General features: G+C 41.3%; 1 protein-coding gene across 2 annotated transcripts in view; it reads left to right on the top strand.

Moving 5' to 3' along the window:
• Positions 1–2,127: 2,127 nt before the first annotated feature.
• The window catches only part of rbfox3a (RNA binding fox-1 homolog 3a), a 330,750-nt gene continuing 320,335 nt past the window's right edge, over positions 2,128–12,542 (top strand). Inside the window, exon 1 of one of the 2 annotated variants that reach the window (XM_038736121.1) lies at positions 2,128–2,250. The gene's annotated coding sequence lies outside the window, so the exon portion shown is untranslated. The remainder of the gene's footprint in view (positions 2,251–12,542) is intronic. The other variant, XM_038736119.1, reaches the window with a different exon arrangement.

Raw genomic sequence — 12,542 nt, 5'->3', positions numbered from 1 at the left:
TACAGAACAGACAATACAACAAACTTTTTAACGCTATCATGTCGGCATGGCATGCCCACAGTTCCGTTAACACCAGCTCCCTTCCGTTCCGGTCGTCTTGAGCTCACAGTCGTCTCTAACTAACATGCGGCTCACAGTCACTTAAAGCTCTGTAGTTTCAAGCTAACATCCGGTTCTCATTCGTTTTGTGCTATCTTCCGGCTCTCAGTTGTTTCATGCCAACGTCTGGCTCTTAGTCGTTTCGAGTTCACAGTCGTCTCTAACTAACGTGTGGCTTTCATCTCGAGCTAATATCAGCTAACAGCAGTAATGCCCTTGCCCTAATATCCGGCAAACAGTCGTCTCAAGCTCACAGTTGCTCCAAGCTCTGTTGTTTCGAACTAACATTCGGCTCACAATCATTTCGTGCCATCATCCGGCAAACAGTCGTTCGAGCTCACAGTTAGCTCTAACTAACATTCAGCTAACAGTCATTTCGAGCTCAGTCATTTTGACTCAACAGCATTTACACCCAACCGTAGTTAAACCAAAACAGTTTCGAGCCAACAGTCGTTTCAGCTAACATCCGGCTCACAGTCGTTTAAAGCTCACAGTCGTTTCAAGCTCACAGTCGTTTTGAAGGAACATCCGGCTAACAGTTGTTTTGACCCAACATCCGGTCAACAGCCACTTCGAGCTAACATCCAGCTCACAATCATTTCGAGCTAACAGTCTTTTCGAAACAACATCGTGCTAACAGTCGTTTTAAACCAAGTCACCTTTAGTTAAAGTCACTACGAGCTCAGCTGCTTCGATTCTACATCAAGTCAGTTGTTTCGTGTTAAAGTCATTTTGACCTCTCAGTCGATTCGAGCTCACATCGAGCATATTTCGAGCAAACATTGAGCTAACAGTCGTTCCAACGAAGAAGTCATTGTAAACCAAAGTTGTTTCGTGCTCAGTCGCTTCAATCTCGCTCGCTTCAAGCTCACATCAGACTAATGTCGTTTCGAGCTTAGGTCAAGCTAACAGTCATCTTTAACCGAAGTCAATCCAAGCTAAGTCACTCACATCACATTAAGTCGTTTCGTGCTAAAGTCATTTCGCCCCGAACCTTAGAAGCTACGTTCACACCTGCTCGAGTTTCACCTCCTTGCATCTCCCCTGGTCTCAACCTTCGGCGTCATACTCGCAATTCAGACTCATTCCCCAAACAACACCATGTTCCACTAAAGAAATCATATAATAGGGCCTGCTTACACTTGTCTATTCTCCGGAGTCCAAAGACCCTGAACCCTTGCAAGACCCTCGTGAACCATTGCAATTCTGGGATCCCAGAGTACAACATGCCAGATCATCTCCGAGTCAGTTCCAGTGGCCTCTTGATTCCTGGTGCCACTGCCACTCCCGCCAAGCACTCTCTCGTCATGCTTTTCTTCCATCCATTACCCCGGTCACTCCTTCAGTATCAGAGCTACCCTTTTAGCCTCCGATGTCATTCCAGAGCATCCAATACATATCATGTGCGCTGATCCTCCTAAACGTACCATCATCACACTCATTCAGATCTCAAAGACCTCAGATCAGCCAACGCTCTCACGTAACCAGAAGCTTTTGGTGGTCCACAACGCTTCGAATGTCTATTCAGCAACTACAAGCCTCGTACATCTTTCCGTTTCGATCATCAATAAATCACTTAATCATACCTGTTGATTGTGTAGTCCTTGCTAGTGAAACAACATATCAAATGTGAAAGAGGGGACAAGATAAAGCGTGAAGTGATGGTGGCAGGTAGTGGAGAGGAACAAACATTATTCCAAAGGAGGAAAGGGGGTGAAAAAGATAAAAAGAAGAGACCAAGAGAATGGATGAAATGCAGGTGTATGAGACAGAAGGTGTGTTTGGGTCTGATTGATGTGAGGTTGGATGGTGATGATGGGTGTGGAGGAGAGGGGTGTGGGATAGAAGGAAGAGGTGGCAGAGAATAATTAAAATAAGAAGGAGATGAACTGGTTGGATATGCACACTATCTTAGGACTGATCTGTTTTATTAATAGCCTCTTCTATTTTAAATGTATATACTGTATAATGGATTATCATTTTCATTGATTGTATACAGTGGTGAAAAATTACTTGTGTTATTTTGCAGAAACCAAGACAGGAAGTGGTCTGTGCAAACCAGGAAACATTGCGCTGTTTGGTAACGTGGTGTACGGTGGACTGCTCAACGAGCACTTCTGGCACTTCGGGGTTCCCCTCGTCACCAGACTGGTCAGTTCCTGTTTTTTCCTCATTTCACACCTCCTCGTGTTTCTCTCTCTAAATGTCTTTCCTGGGCTTTATCTTCTTTATCTGCTGGCTTTGTCTCTTTTGCATTTTTCTCTCATGCAAGCACGCTTGCAAAGACACATACTGTATATATGCAGATGTCAGAGGTAGCCTTCATCATCTGGGGCCTGTTCCAAGAGCTTATGTGGGGTCCTAGGTCTGTATATAATATGAAGTCATACTTAATGGTGCACAATATGGATGTTTTCATATTCAAATTCAAGGCCAGTATAACTTATACTTATTAGTTATAGTTATTAAAAACTACTACTACTGTCAAAGCAGCCACAGCAGCTACACAGTCAACAACAGGAACTAATGCATTAGAACTGAAGAAGGTGAAGAGGGAGAGATAGCTCCGGGAAGACAGAGATGTGACCCGCGATCAGTTCATCATAGTTTCTATTAATGCAGTGTAGTGAGGACAAAGACGTTTCACAGAGGAGACAAGCGTTTGTCTATCACTGTTAACAGACTCCAGTCTGCAGGAGTTCAGACACTTAACGGATAAACCACATCGCTGCAGAGTAACATTAGGCCTCTTGATCAAAGAACGTTTTTATATCACATCTACACTTCTGTTCATATTCATGCTCCCTCCCTCTCGCCTGCATTATCTCTCTCTCTCTGTCTTTCTACTGCAAGTCTGCGTCACACTTTTTTACTATCATTGGCCTGGTTTTAGGGGTGCTTAGTTGGTTGCAGCACTCCATCTTTCCATGTCCTTGTCTCTTCACACTGACTGATTAGGTCTAGTTTATTTTAAAAGTTGGTGAAATATTCAATCTGGGATGTCAGGAGGACGCCTTTGGAGGGCGGGTCCCGTTTCAATTGAAATGGGTGAAACATAGCTAAGGCTGCCTCAGGCAGATGTGTACACACACACGCACACAGAAACGCATAAATTGGTTTGTTACAATTTTTTACTACTGGCAACTCACATTTCTCTATTCAAGTTCACTTTTTCAAAACTCTTTGCACAGTTCTCTTTACTGACACACAGCTTATCACAACATTTAATCTCACATCCAAACTGCACTCAGCTAAAGCAACCAAAAAGCATTTTGTCATTCATATATTGACCATTGTCTTTGTAAAAGTAGGTCTTTTACTTATTAATTTTATTTATTTATTTAGACTGCAGTCAAGATAGCGCATGGATTCCCCAATGCCTGTTTGTGCATATTCGATATGTACCTAGGAACCTTTTGCAAGCACTGGTTTTTCATTTATACCTGTTGTTGCTAATTTGCATCACACTTACATCATACCTGAATTTATATCTTTTCTATGTTCTATAGACAAATTATCAATCTTCACTTAATTTAACATCACCTTGAAAGCAAATGAAAACACACATTTTTTTTTTTATTGTAAATAAATTCAAGAGTCAAGGGGTTAAGGAATGAAGATAGGTGCTATGTGTGTAAAACACATCTGTCCTTGCTCCATTTGTGAAAGACTCTAAAGAAAAAAAGAAAGCACAGTAAAGATTGTTAAGACATCATTTATCTTATATTCAGCATGCATTAGGTCTATCCATCCATCCATCCATTATCTTCTGCGTATCCGGGGTTGGGTCATGATGGCGGTAGGCTAAGCAGGGAATTCCAGACCTCTCCCCAGCAAGGTTTTCCACTTCCTCCTAGGAAGGTGTTCCCATGACAGATGAAACATGTAATCCCTCCAGTGAATCCTGGGTCTACTCTGGGGTCTCATTCGTTCGGCCATTACCCACAGCTCATGAGCACAAGTGAGGGCTGGAATGTAGATTGTAAATAGAAAGCTTTGCCTGTGGCTCAGCTCCCTCTTCACCAATATGGTCCAGTACAATGCCCGCATTATAGGCTTTTTCCCATTCCTTTTATTATATTATCTTTTTTTGCGCAAAAATGTACAGAGGTAATTACAAAACGACATATCACTTCAACAACCGCTCTCTCATGGGTCTCAGTCAACGAGCTTGTAGATAATTTAATTTCTAAAATGACATAACAATTATGAAAATCAACAAAATATGTTACCATGTTTATGCAGATGACACACAAATTTACATAACCATATCATGAGGGGACTATGATCCAATACAAGCTGTAACTGTATTGAACAAATTAACAATTAATTAACAGAATTTTCTTCAATTAATCAAAGATAAAACTAAAGTTATTGTTTTTGGAGCCAAGGAAGAACAATTAAAAGTCAGTGCTCAGCTTCAATCAGTAATGTTAAAGACCACAAACCCAGCCAGAAATCTTGTTGTAGTCATGGACTCAGATCTGAATATAGACAGCCACATTATTAAGACAGTTACAAAGTCAGCCTACTATGACCTGAAGAATATATCAAGGATTAAAGGACTTATGTCTCAGCAGGACCTGGAAAAACACGTTCATCCATTTATCTTTAGTCGACTCGACTACTGTAATTCAGTTAAATTCAAATGATCTTTATTGCCATGAATGTGTAACAACAATATTGCCAAAGCATCATACATACAACATAAGAACAATCAACCCCATACATTTCATTAAACAAGTAATTAAAGTGTATGTGTGTTTATGTTAAAAATAAAAAAATTAAGAAATATTAAAAATTTAAATAAAATAAATGAATAAAACAGTAAGCGTGTGTGTGTTTAAAAAAATATTAAAAATAAATAAAACAGTAAGCGTGTGTGTGTGTGTTAAAAAATTAAATAAATAAAACAGTAAGCGTGTGTGTGTTTGTGTATGTGTGTTAAAAAATAAAAATATATTGAAAATAAAATAAATAAATAAAACAGGTAGCGTGTGTGTGTGTGTTAAAAAAAATAAAATAAAACAGCGTGTGTGTGTTTGTGTGTGTATTAAAAATATATATATTAAAAATAAAATAAATAAATAAAACAGTAAACATGTGTGCGTGTTAAAAAATAGAAATATATAAAAAATAAAAATAAAAAAAATAAATAAATGAAACAGTAACGTATGTGTGTGTATATACCAATATACAATTTTTTTTAAATAATTAATTGATTAAAAAATAATAATAACATTTAAAAAATAAAATAAAAAAATCAGTGTCAAATGTAACAACAAAACAATTACTAAAATATCAAACGATCAAAATAATAATAATTTGAAAATCTGTACAATTATTTATCAGTCTGAGGTTCCACTGGTTGTCCTCACTTCATGGTATGAGGAGACATATTTTGCAGCAATTATTTCACATTTGAGTTTCTGTGTGTCTGATATGAATTCGAATTCAGGGTATATTTGGGAAATATTTGCAAAGTGTTTTTGTCTTAGTGTTTTATATTTGGGGCATGAGGTAACTCTACTATTACTGTAACAGTGTCTTCACAGGGCTCCCTAAAAAATCTATCAGACAGCTGCAGCTGATTCAGAATGCTGCTACTCGAGTCCTCACTAAGAACAAAAAAGTGGATCACATCACTCCAGTTCTGAGGGAGACCGGCTTCCTGTCTGTCAAAGAATTGATTTCAAAATACTGCTGTTGGTTTATAAAGCACTGAATGGTATAGGGGCAAAATTCATTTCTGATCTTCTGCTTCATTATGAACCATCCAGACTTTGTCTGGGACAGGTCTGCATTCTGTCCCCAGAGTCAAAACTAAACATGGAGAAGCAGCGTTCAGTTTTTATGCTCCATATATCTGGAACAAACTCCCAGATAACTGCAGGTCTGCTGAAACTCTCATTTCTTTTAAATAAAGACTGAGTTTTCTTTTTACCACTGCCTTTCATTAAATCAAATGAAAGGCTGTTGATCAATATCGTATACTGCACTGTAACTTTTACGGTCCTGTATGGCATACACAGTGATAGTAATCAAGTCACTCTGGTGAAAGCAAGTGTTTATGTGTAGCCTACAACTTGATGAGAGGATGAATAGGGACAATCCTTCTAGGCATGAGAAAGGAAAAAACTCAATGAGTGTGAACTGCAGGAACAGTAGTCAGGTAAACCTCTCAAAGTCTGATGTCAGCAGATAACAGTAATGTTAAGTTAATGTGCAGCTGCAGTCAATCTCTCTACTCTGTCTGTCCTGCTAACCCAGCTGAGCAGCGCATCTCTTGTCTGTCTGTGTCTTGCATGCTTGGCAGACTGTGACTGAACAACAGTAAAGTAGAACACAACTGTTTATTATGGTTGATAATGCAGATCAGTCACAGTGTTTATAAACTGTAGTTGGGAAAAGATAAATGCATTGTGCATGGAAATGCGTCTATATGTGCATGCACGCAATGAAACTCGCGCCTTCCAGCAACAAACATCTGTGTGGACCAGTCCAGACACAGATGTAAGGACACTCCTCAAAGGCACACATCATTTGAAATCAAGACAGTGGTAATCTGTCTCTCAGTCAAGTTTTAGTTACAACTCTGGACTAATGCAAGATAGAAAGCAATGAATTCACATTGACTATTGATTGTTGATACTGTATGTTGATTAGCTGGATGAACTGGGCAATATGGAGGCACATCTCAGTAAACAACTAGACAGTGCAATTTCTGGAGAAATTGCAGTGTGAATGCTGGCTGTTGGAGGCTAATGCTAAACTGAATTGCCAAACCTCATGCAAGCTCTCATTTCAGCCTCTCTCTTAAACAATCAGTAGATGCTTCTGTCTCTTTAAGCCCCCCCCAAAAAGCCCACTGTGTTCTGATTGGCCAAGATCCTGAAGCAGGATGATTATGCCGCTCAGCAGTACAGACAGACTAAGCATAGGAGTTGCCAGTTGTTATTGAGTTACATAAGACAGAAAATATAAGAAGCCTAATAAGTCTCCTTTAATGTGTGTGTGTGTGTGCGCACTGTTATGCATACATGTGTACTGTCTGACAGAGAGACAGGTGGACAATGAGACTGAGACTGACTGTGAGATAGAGAGAAAGGTGGACTAAAAGACTGAGACTGACTGTGAGACTGACTGTGAGACAGAGACACAGGTGGACTATGAGATGGACTGTGAGACAGAGACACAGATGGAGTATAAGACTTTGAGAGGGACTGTGAGACAGATACAGAGGTGGACTTTAAGACTGTGAGACTGAGAGAGAGGTGGACTATAAGACTGTGAGACTGACTGTGAGACAGAGACACAGTTGGACTAAAAGACTGTGAGACTGACTGTGAGACAGAGACACAGGTGGACTGTGAGACGGACTGTGAGACAGAGACACAGGTGGACTGTGAGACTGTGAGAGGGACTGTGAGACAGAGAGAGAGGTGGACTATAAGACTGTGAGACTGACTGTGAGACAGAGACACAGGTGGACTAAAAGACTGTGAGACTGACTGTGAGACAGAAACACAGGTGGACTAAAAGACTGTGAGAGTGACTGTGAGACAGAGACACAGCTGGACTATAAGACTGAGACTGTCAGAGGGACGGTGAGACAGACAGAGAGGTGGACTGTGAGACGGACTGTGAGACAGATAGAGAGGTGGACTGTGAGACGGACTGTGAGACAGAGAGACAGGTGGAATGTGAGACGGACTGTGAGACAGACCCCGACTGTTTCCAATGAAGAGAACAGTGTGTGTGTGTGAGTGAGAGAGAGAGAATGTGTGTGCGTGTGTGTCTCCCTTTGATCTTTCTCTGCTTATTAACATCACCTGGGCAACAAGCTATCCTATATAGACAGACAGGAAACTCTCTCTGAGACTTTGCCTCACGCAAACCACCTCAGAGACTAAACTATAGGTCGTATCGACAAAATGACTTGACCTGGAGCGGCAGAAGGCATTTCTGAACAACAGGATATATTTTTTGTGTAGATAAAGTTGAAAAAGGGGACCACTTTGGCGAGTTGAAAAACTGGTACCTTCTGCTCTGGTCAAGAAATGTTGAGGAGAATTTACTATTGAAGCCTATGGAGGATTTTCTGTCACTCTTTGTCTCCTTCCTTTGGAAGGAGACACAGAGACAAATCTATAAGTCCAAGGGATTTAATAAGCACATGTGAGGAACCACAACAAAAATACCTGCATTTGTAGCATAAAATTATGCTTGAAGAGTTAAAATTGTGGTCAAGCCAGCGAGTTAAAAAGAAAAATCTAAGAAGATTTTGCCAGCCTGCTACACTGTAGTGATGATTTCACCCACTCTAACTCAAGCAATACACACCCATTATAAACTCAGAAAAGAGCTCAAAAAAGCATAAAACTTTGACAGCGACTGTGAACAAACCATAAAACATATCAAAAAGCTGAATGCATCATTAATAGATTAACTTCTTGTGACCAATTTACAGTTTAAATCAAGTCTGTAGCTGAAAGTATGCTGAACTGGTGAGCTTTCAAAGTGGAGTAGGTACGAGGAGGATTTTGACAGTATCTCCATTCACTTAAAATGGGAGAATTTTCCTGGAAAACCTTGAATAATTTGGAAAGTATTCAAGGTATCAATGACAAAAGTAATAGCACCCTATTCCTCATTGAGCCGTACAACTTGGACTTTAAACAGAGTTTCTACGTCAAAAGCTGTGGGACTAGTTAGCGCATGAAAAAATGTGACAGAAGAATAACAGTAAAGGTTAGCAACAACATAGGATGCGAATGCTTGCAGCATTCACACCCAATAAGCATCACATATTCAGCCATTAAGTCGTCTTATAAATAGTATTTTATATTTGAAAATGTATTGAAGGAAACCTGGTGGAGCCAGTGTGAATGGGCCTGATGCAGCTGACAGCATTAACATTTAGAAAATATCTGTAATTTACAGGGCTTTGCTTAAGTATGTCAGTAGAGTAAATGCTGGATCATCAGCCAGTATGAGCACAGACTCCAGCCAATCAGCTAGTACAATCACAGCTGAACTACATCCAGCCTCAGCCAGTACCAGCACAGACCCAGTCCAGAGGTCTTAATCAGGTTACACAGACTCAGGTGAAACAGGCAGCCTCAGTCAGAACAAGCACAGCCAGAGATGTACAGTTGCTCCACTAAATGACCCAGTGTAACCAGCTGCCCCTGAGAACGTACTGCATGGTCCTAATTCGAACTGGTGACCTTGGGTACAGGTGGTGGACATACTGACGAGGAGGCTCAAACCCATGGGCACTAGCGTCGGTTGCCAGTGCATCTCTTAAGGTGTCGGGGAGTAAGGTTTACTCACTGCACAGCCTCGCTTGCTTCCGTCACACCAGCAGATTGGCCCCCAGTCTTAACGGACTTTATGAGGACTGAGTTAGTGCGCAGAGGTCCATTCAAACCAGCACTGGACTTTTCTAGAAGAGGTTTCCATTCAGGGGGAGGATTGTAGTGAGAGCATCCCCGTGTCAGGTGTGACAGTACAGCAGACCGGCTCTGTTTTTGCACTGTGAGTCGCAGTTAGTTTGTGACCGAGCGGAAACGTAATTGACAAAATTTTACAATGTAAACATCTAAAAACTGAATCCAGTCTTTGGAACTGTGAGCTGCACTTTATCGGTGGTGCTGAAGTTAACATCTCTGTGGATTAGTGGTGAGAAGTCCCAAACGGGGTTCTGTGTCTGTCAGATAGTCTAAAGGGGATAATATCACATCAGAGCAATTACACAGGCTAATCCAAATATCCACTTGTCCTCTGGGACCCTGTTTTCTTTATTGTGATTCACTACAACTTATAATGTTGTATTCAAACCTGTCTTGAGTGAAATTTAAAAGATAGGTTACTTTTTGTAAGATCAATAGATTTAAATATGTAGTACTTTTTACTTTTGATTACTTAAGTATTTTTAAAACCAAGTACTTTCTCTCAGATTACAGCAACAACACGGCAGCTAACAATATGCAGTCCACTAACACCATAAAACAACCGACTCACAGCAAAACACAGGCTCCACCTAAGGATACAAAACAACAATAAAGGTTTATGTGCTGAAGCTCATCACACCAAACATGTTCAGATGATGTCGAGTGAGAACAAAGTGAGCATTAGCAAAGCTGGAGAAACACAGAGAAAGTCACGTTAGCTTGCCGGCTAACGCCGAGCAGTTGCTAATGTTATCCGGTGCAAAGTTATATAGCTTTACTTCACCAACTAACAACTAACCACCCATGTTACTATTCTGTGTAACTGTTGATTTAGTCTGCAAGAAAGGAAAGAAGTGTGTTAGACTGCGACTCTGCCTCCTGATCTCAACTCTGGGTTGTCATGGATTTGGTCTATTAATAAACTTGGCCAGATTTCTAGAAATGAGAGCTGCTCCTTCCCAATTGGGACTGATGCCGTCTCTCCGAATCAGACCAGGTCTTCCCCAAAAAGTCTGCCAATGATCTACAAAGCCCACATCGTTGGCTGGACACCACCTCGACAACCAGCGGCGGAATGACGACATGCGGCTATACATGTCATCACTGGTCAGATTTGGCAGGGGTCCAGAGAAAACTACGGTGTCCGACATTGTTTTTGCATATGTACACACCGACTCAACATTAATCTTAGTGACCTCCGATTGGCATAACCGGGAGTCATTACCGCCGACGTGAATAACAATCTTACTGTATTTACGTTTATCCTTAGCCAGCAGTTTCAAATAAGACTCAATGTCGCCCGCTCTGGCCCCAGGGATGCACTTAACTATGGCCGCTGGCTTCGCTAACTTCACGTTTCTCAAAATGGAGCTGCCAATGATCAGAGTTGGTTTCTCAGTGGGTGTGTCGCTGAGTGGGGAAAATCTGTTAGAAACGTGAACAGGTTGATGGTGCCCCGTGGGCTTTGAATGCTTACGACTATTCCTCCTTCAGACAGTCACGCAGCCACCCCTTCCTGGCTGCTCAAGGGATGCCGGGGGACGGCTACCACAGGCTAACTCAGACAGTTCCGCACCAACTACCGGGGACTGGCTAGCTACAGGAGCTAAAGACTGATCTACCAAGGTGCGGAGCCAGACTTCTAAATCAATGAGCCTCGCCTCCATGTCTAAAAATAAACTACACTTGTTACACGTACCATTACTGCTAAAGGAGGCAGAGGAGTAACTGAACATCTGACACACCGAGCAGGAGAAAGTAGGAGAGGGAGAGGGAGAAGCTAGCTGCTAAGCTAAAGTCGCTAACGGCTAAGCTAAAGTACTGTAGCGTTGGCTACCAAAACTTTTGAACAACTATGAGATTAAACAGGAGTCGCTAAAAAATAGATAGAAGTGTGGGTGCTTAGGCAGAATTACTTGTCCTCTGCCCCTTTAAGTATGAAAAGTGAGTACTTCTTCCACCACTGTTTAAAGAGGTGGTATTCTGCTTTTTGGCTTTTTCCCTCTCCTTTATTGAGTTATATACCTTTTTTGTGCATCTAATAGGTTTGCAAATTGAAAAAGCCCAAAGTCCACCCCAAAGTGAGTTCCCATCTCCTACAGAAAACTCTGCTCTAAACTGCCTGAAAACAGCTCGTTTGTAGTCCAGCCGCTTCCCTGTGACATCACAGGGATGAAAGCTAAATGTGCCTCATATAACGCTTGCCAAGCGGCGAGTCCGACACGCCCTCAAAACCACCGGTGGAAAATCACTGAGCTGCAGCACACACCTCCCCTCCCTTCCAAACACTAGCTACCCTCCAGGCAGTCAGTGGACATAAAGTTGTTCCTGTGATGTAGAGAAAGAGCTCAGTTAAAACTTTATGGATGAAAGATACTTTTGTTACAGATTAATGACTCACCACTCTGAAACTCTTGCTCCAGTCCATGTTGCTAAGCTGGTCAGCAACATGTAGCCTACAGCTGAATCGAAGCAGTTTACCAGCTTTTCGCTGACCTGCCCTTCTCCGCTTCTGATTGGCTAGTAGTCCTTACTAGGAACTGCACATGTGCAACTCCTGACACAGATCATTTAGAGATAAGATGTATCACTCCAAAGCCAAAACAAAGCCTTCAACACAGGGTGAAAAGAGGAGCTGCAGCAATGTGCAGTATGCAAAAAAAATGTTTTTTTTTTTTTTTATTAAACCATTTAAACCTGTACAACCCCTAAAAAAATGAGCATAATACCACCTCTTTAAGACTAATAAGTTTGTGGAATGCTATTTCCCTTCAAGTTTCCTTGAGTTTGGGTGTTATACCATGGAACTTTTATTATTTTCTTATTTAGAGGGGGAACAAAGTCATTTGCAGTGAGCCTGCATCACTATCAACAAGATGATCAATTTGGGAGCAGTCTTCTCTTAAACCCCTTTTCCACTGCACAGTACCAGCTTGACTCGGCTCGACTCTGTTTGGTTTTCCATTGTGGAAAAATTGTACCTGTACC

This window comes from Micropterus salmoides, unplaced genomic scaffold, assembly GCF_014851395.1.
Source record: "Micropterus salmoides isolate LMB-PRFRI ecotype aquatic unplaced genomic scaffold, ASM1485139v1 Ms_hic_scaffold_21, whole genome shotgun sequence".
Lineage (NCBI taxonomy): Eukaryota > Metazoa > Chordata > Actinopteri > Centrarchiformes > Centrarchidae > Micropterus > Micropterus salmoides.
This window is presented reverse-complemented; position numbering and strand designations above follow the sequence as displayed.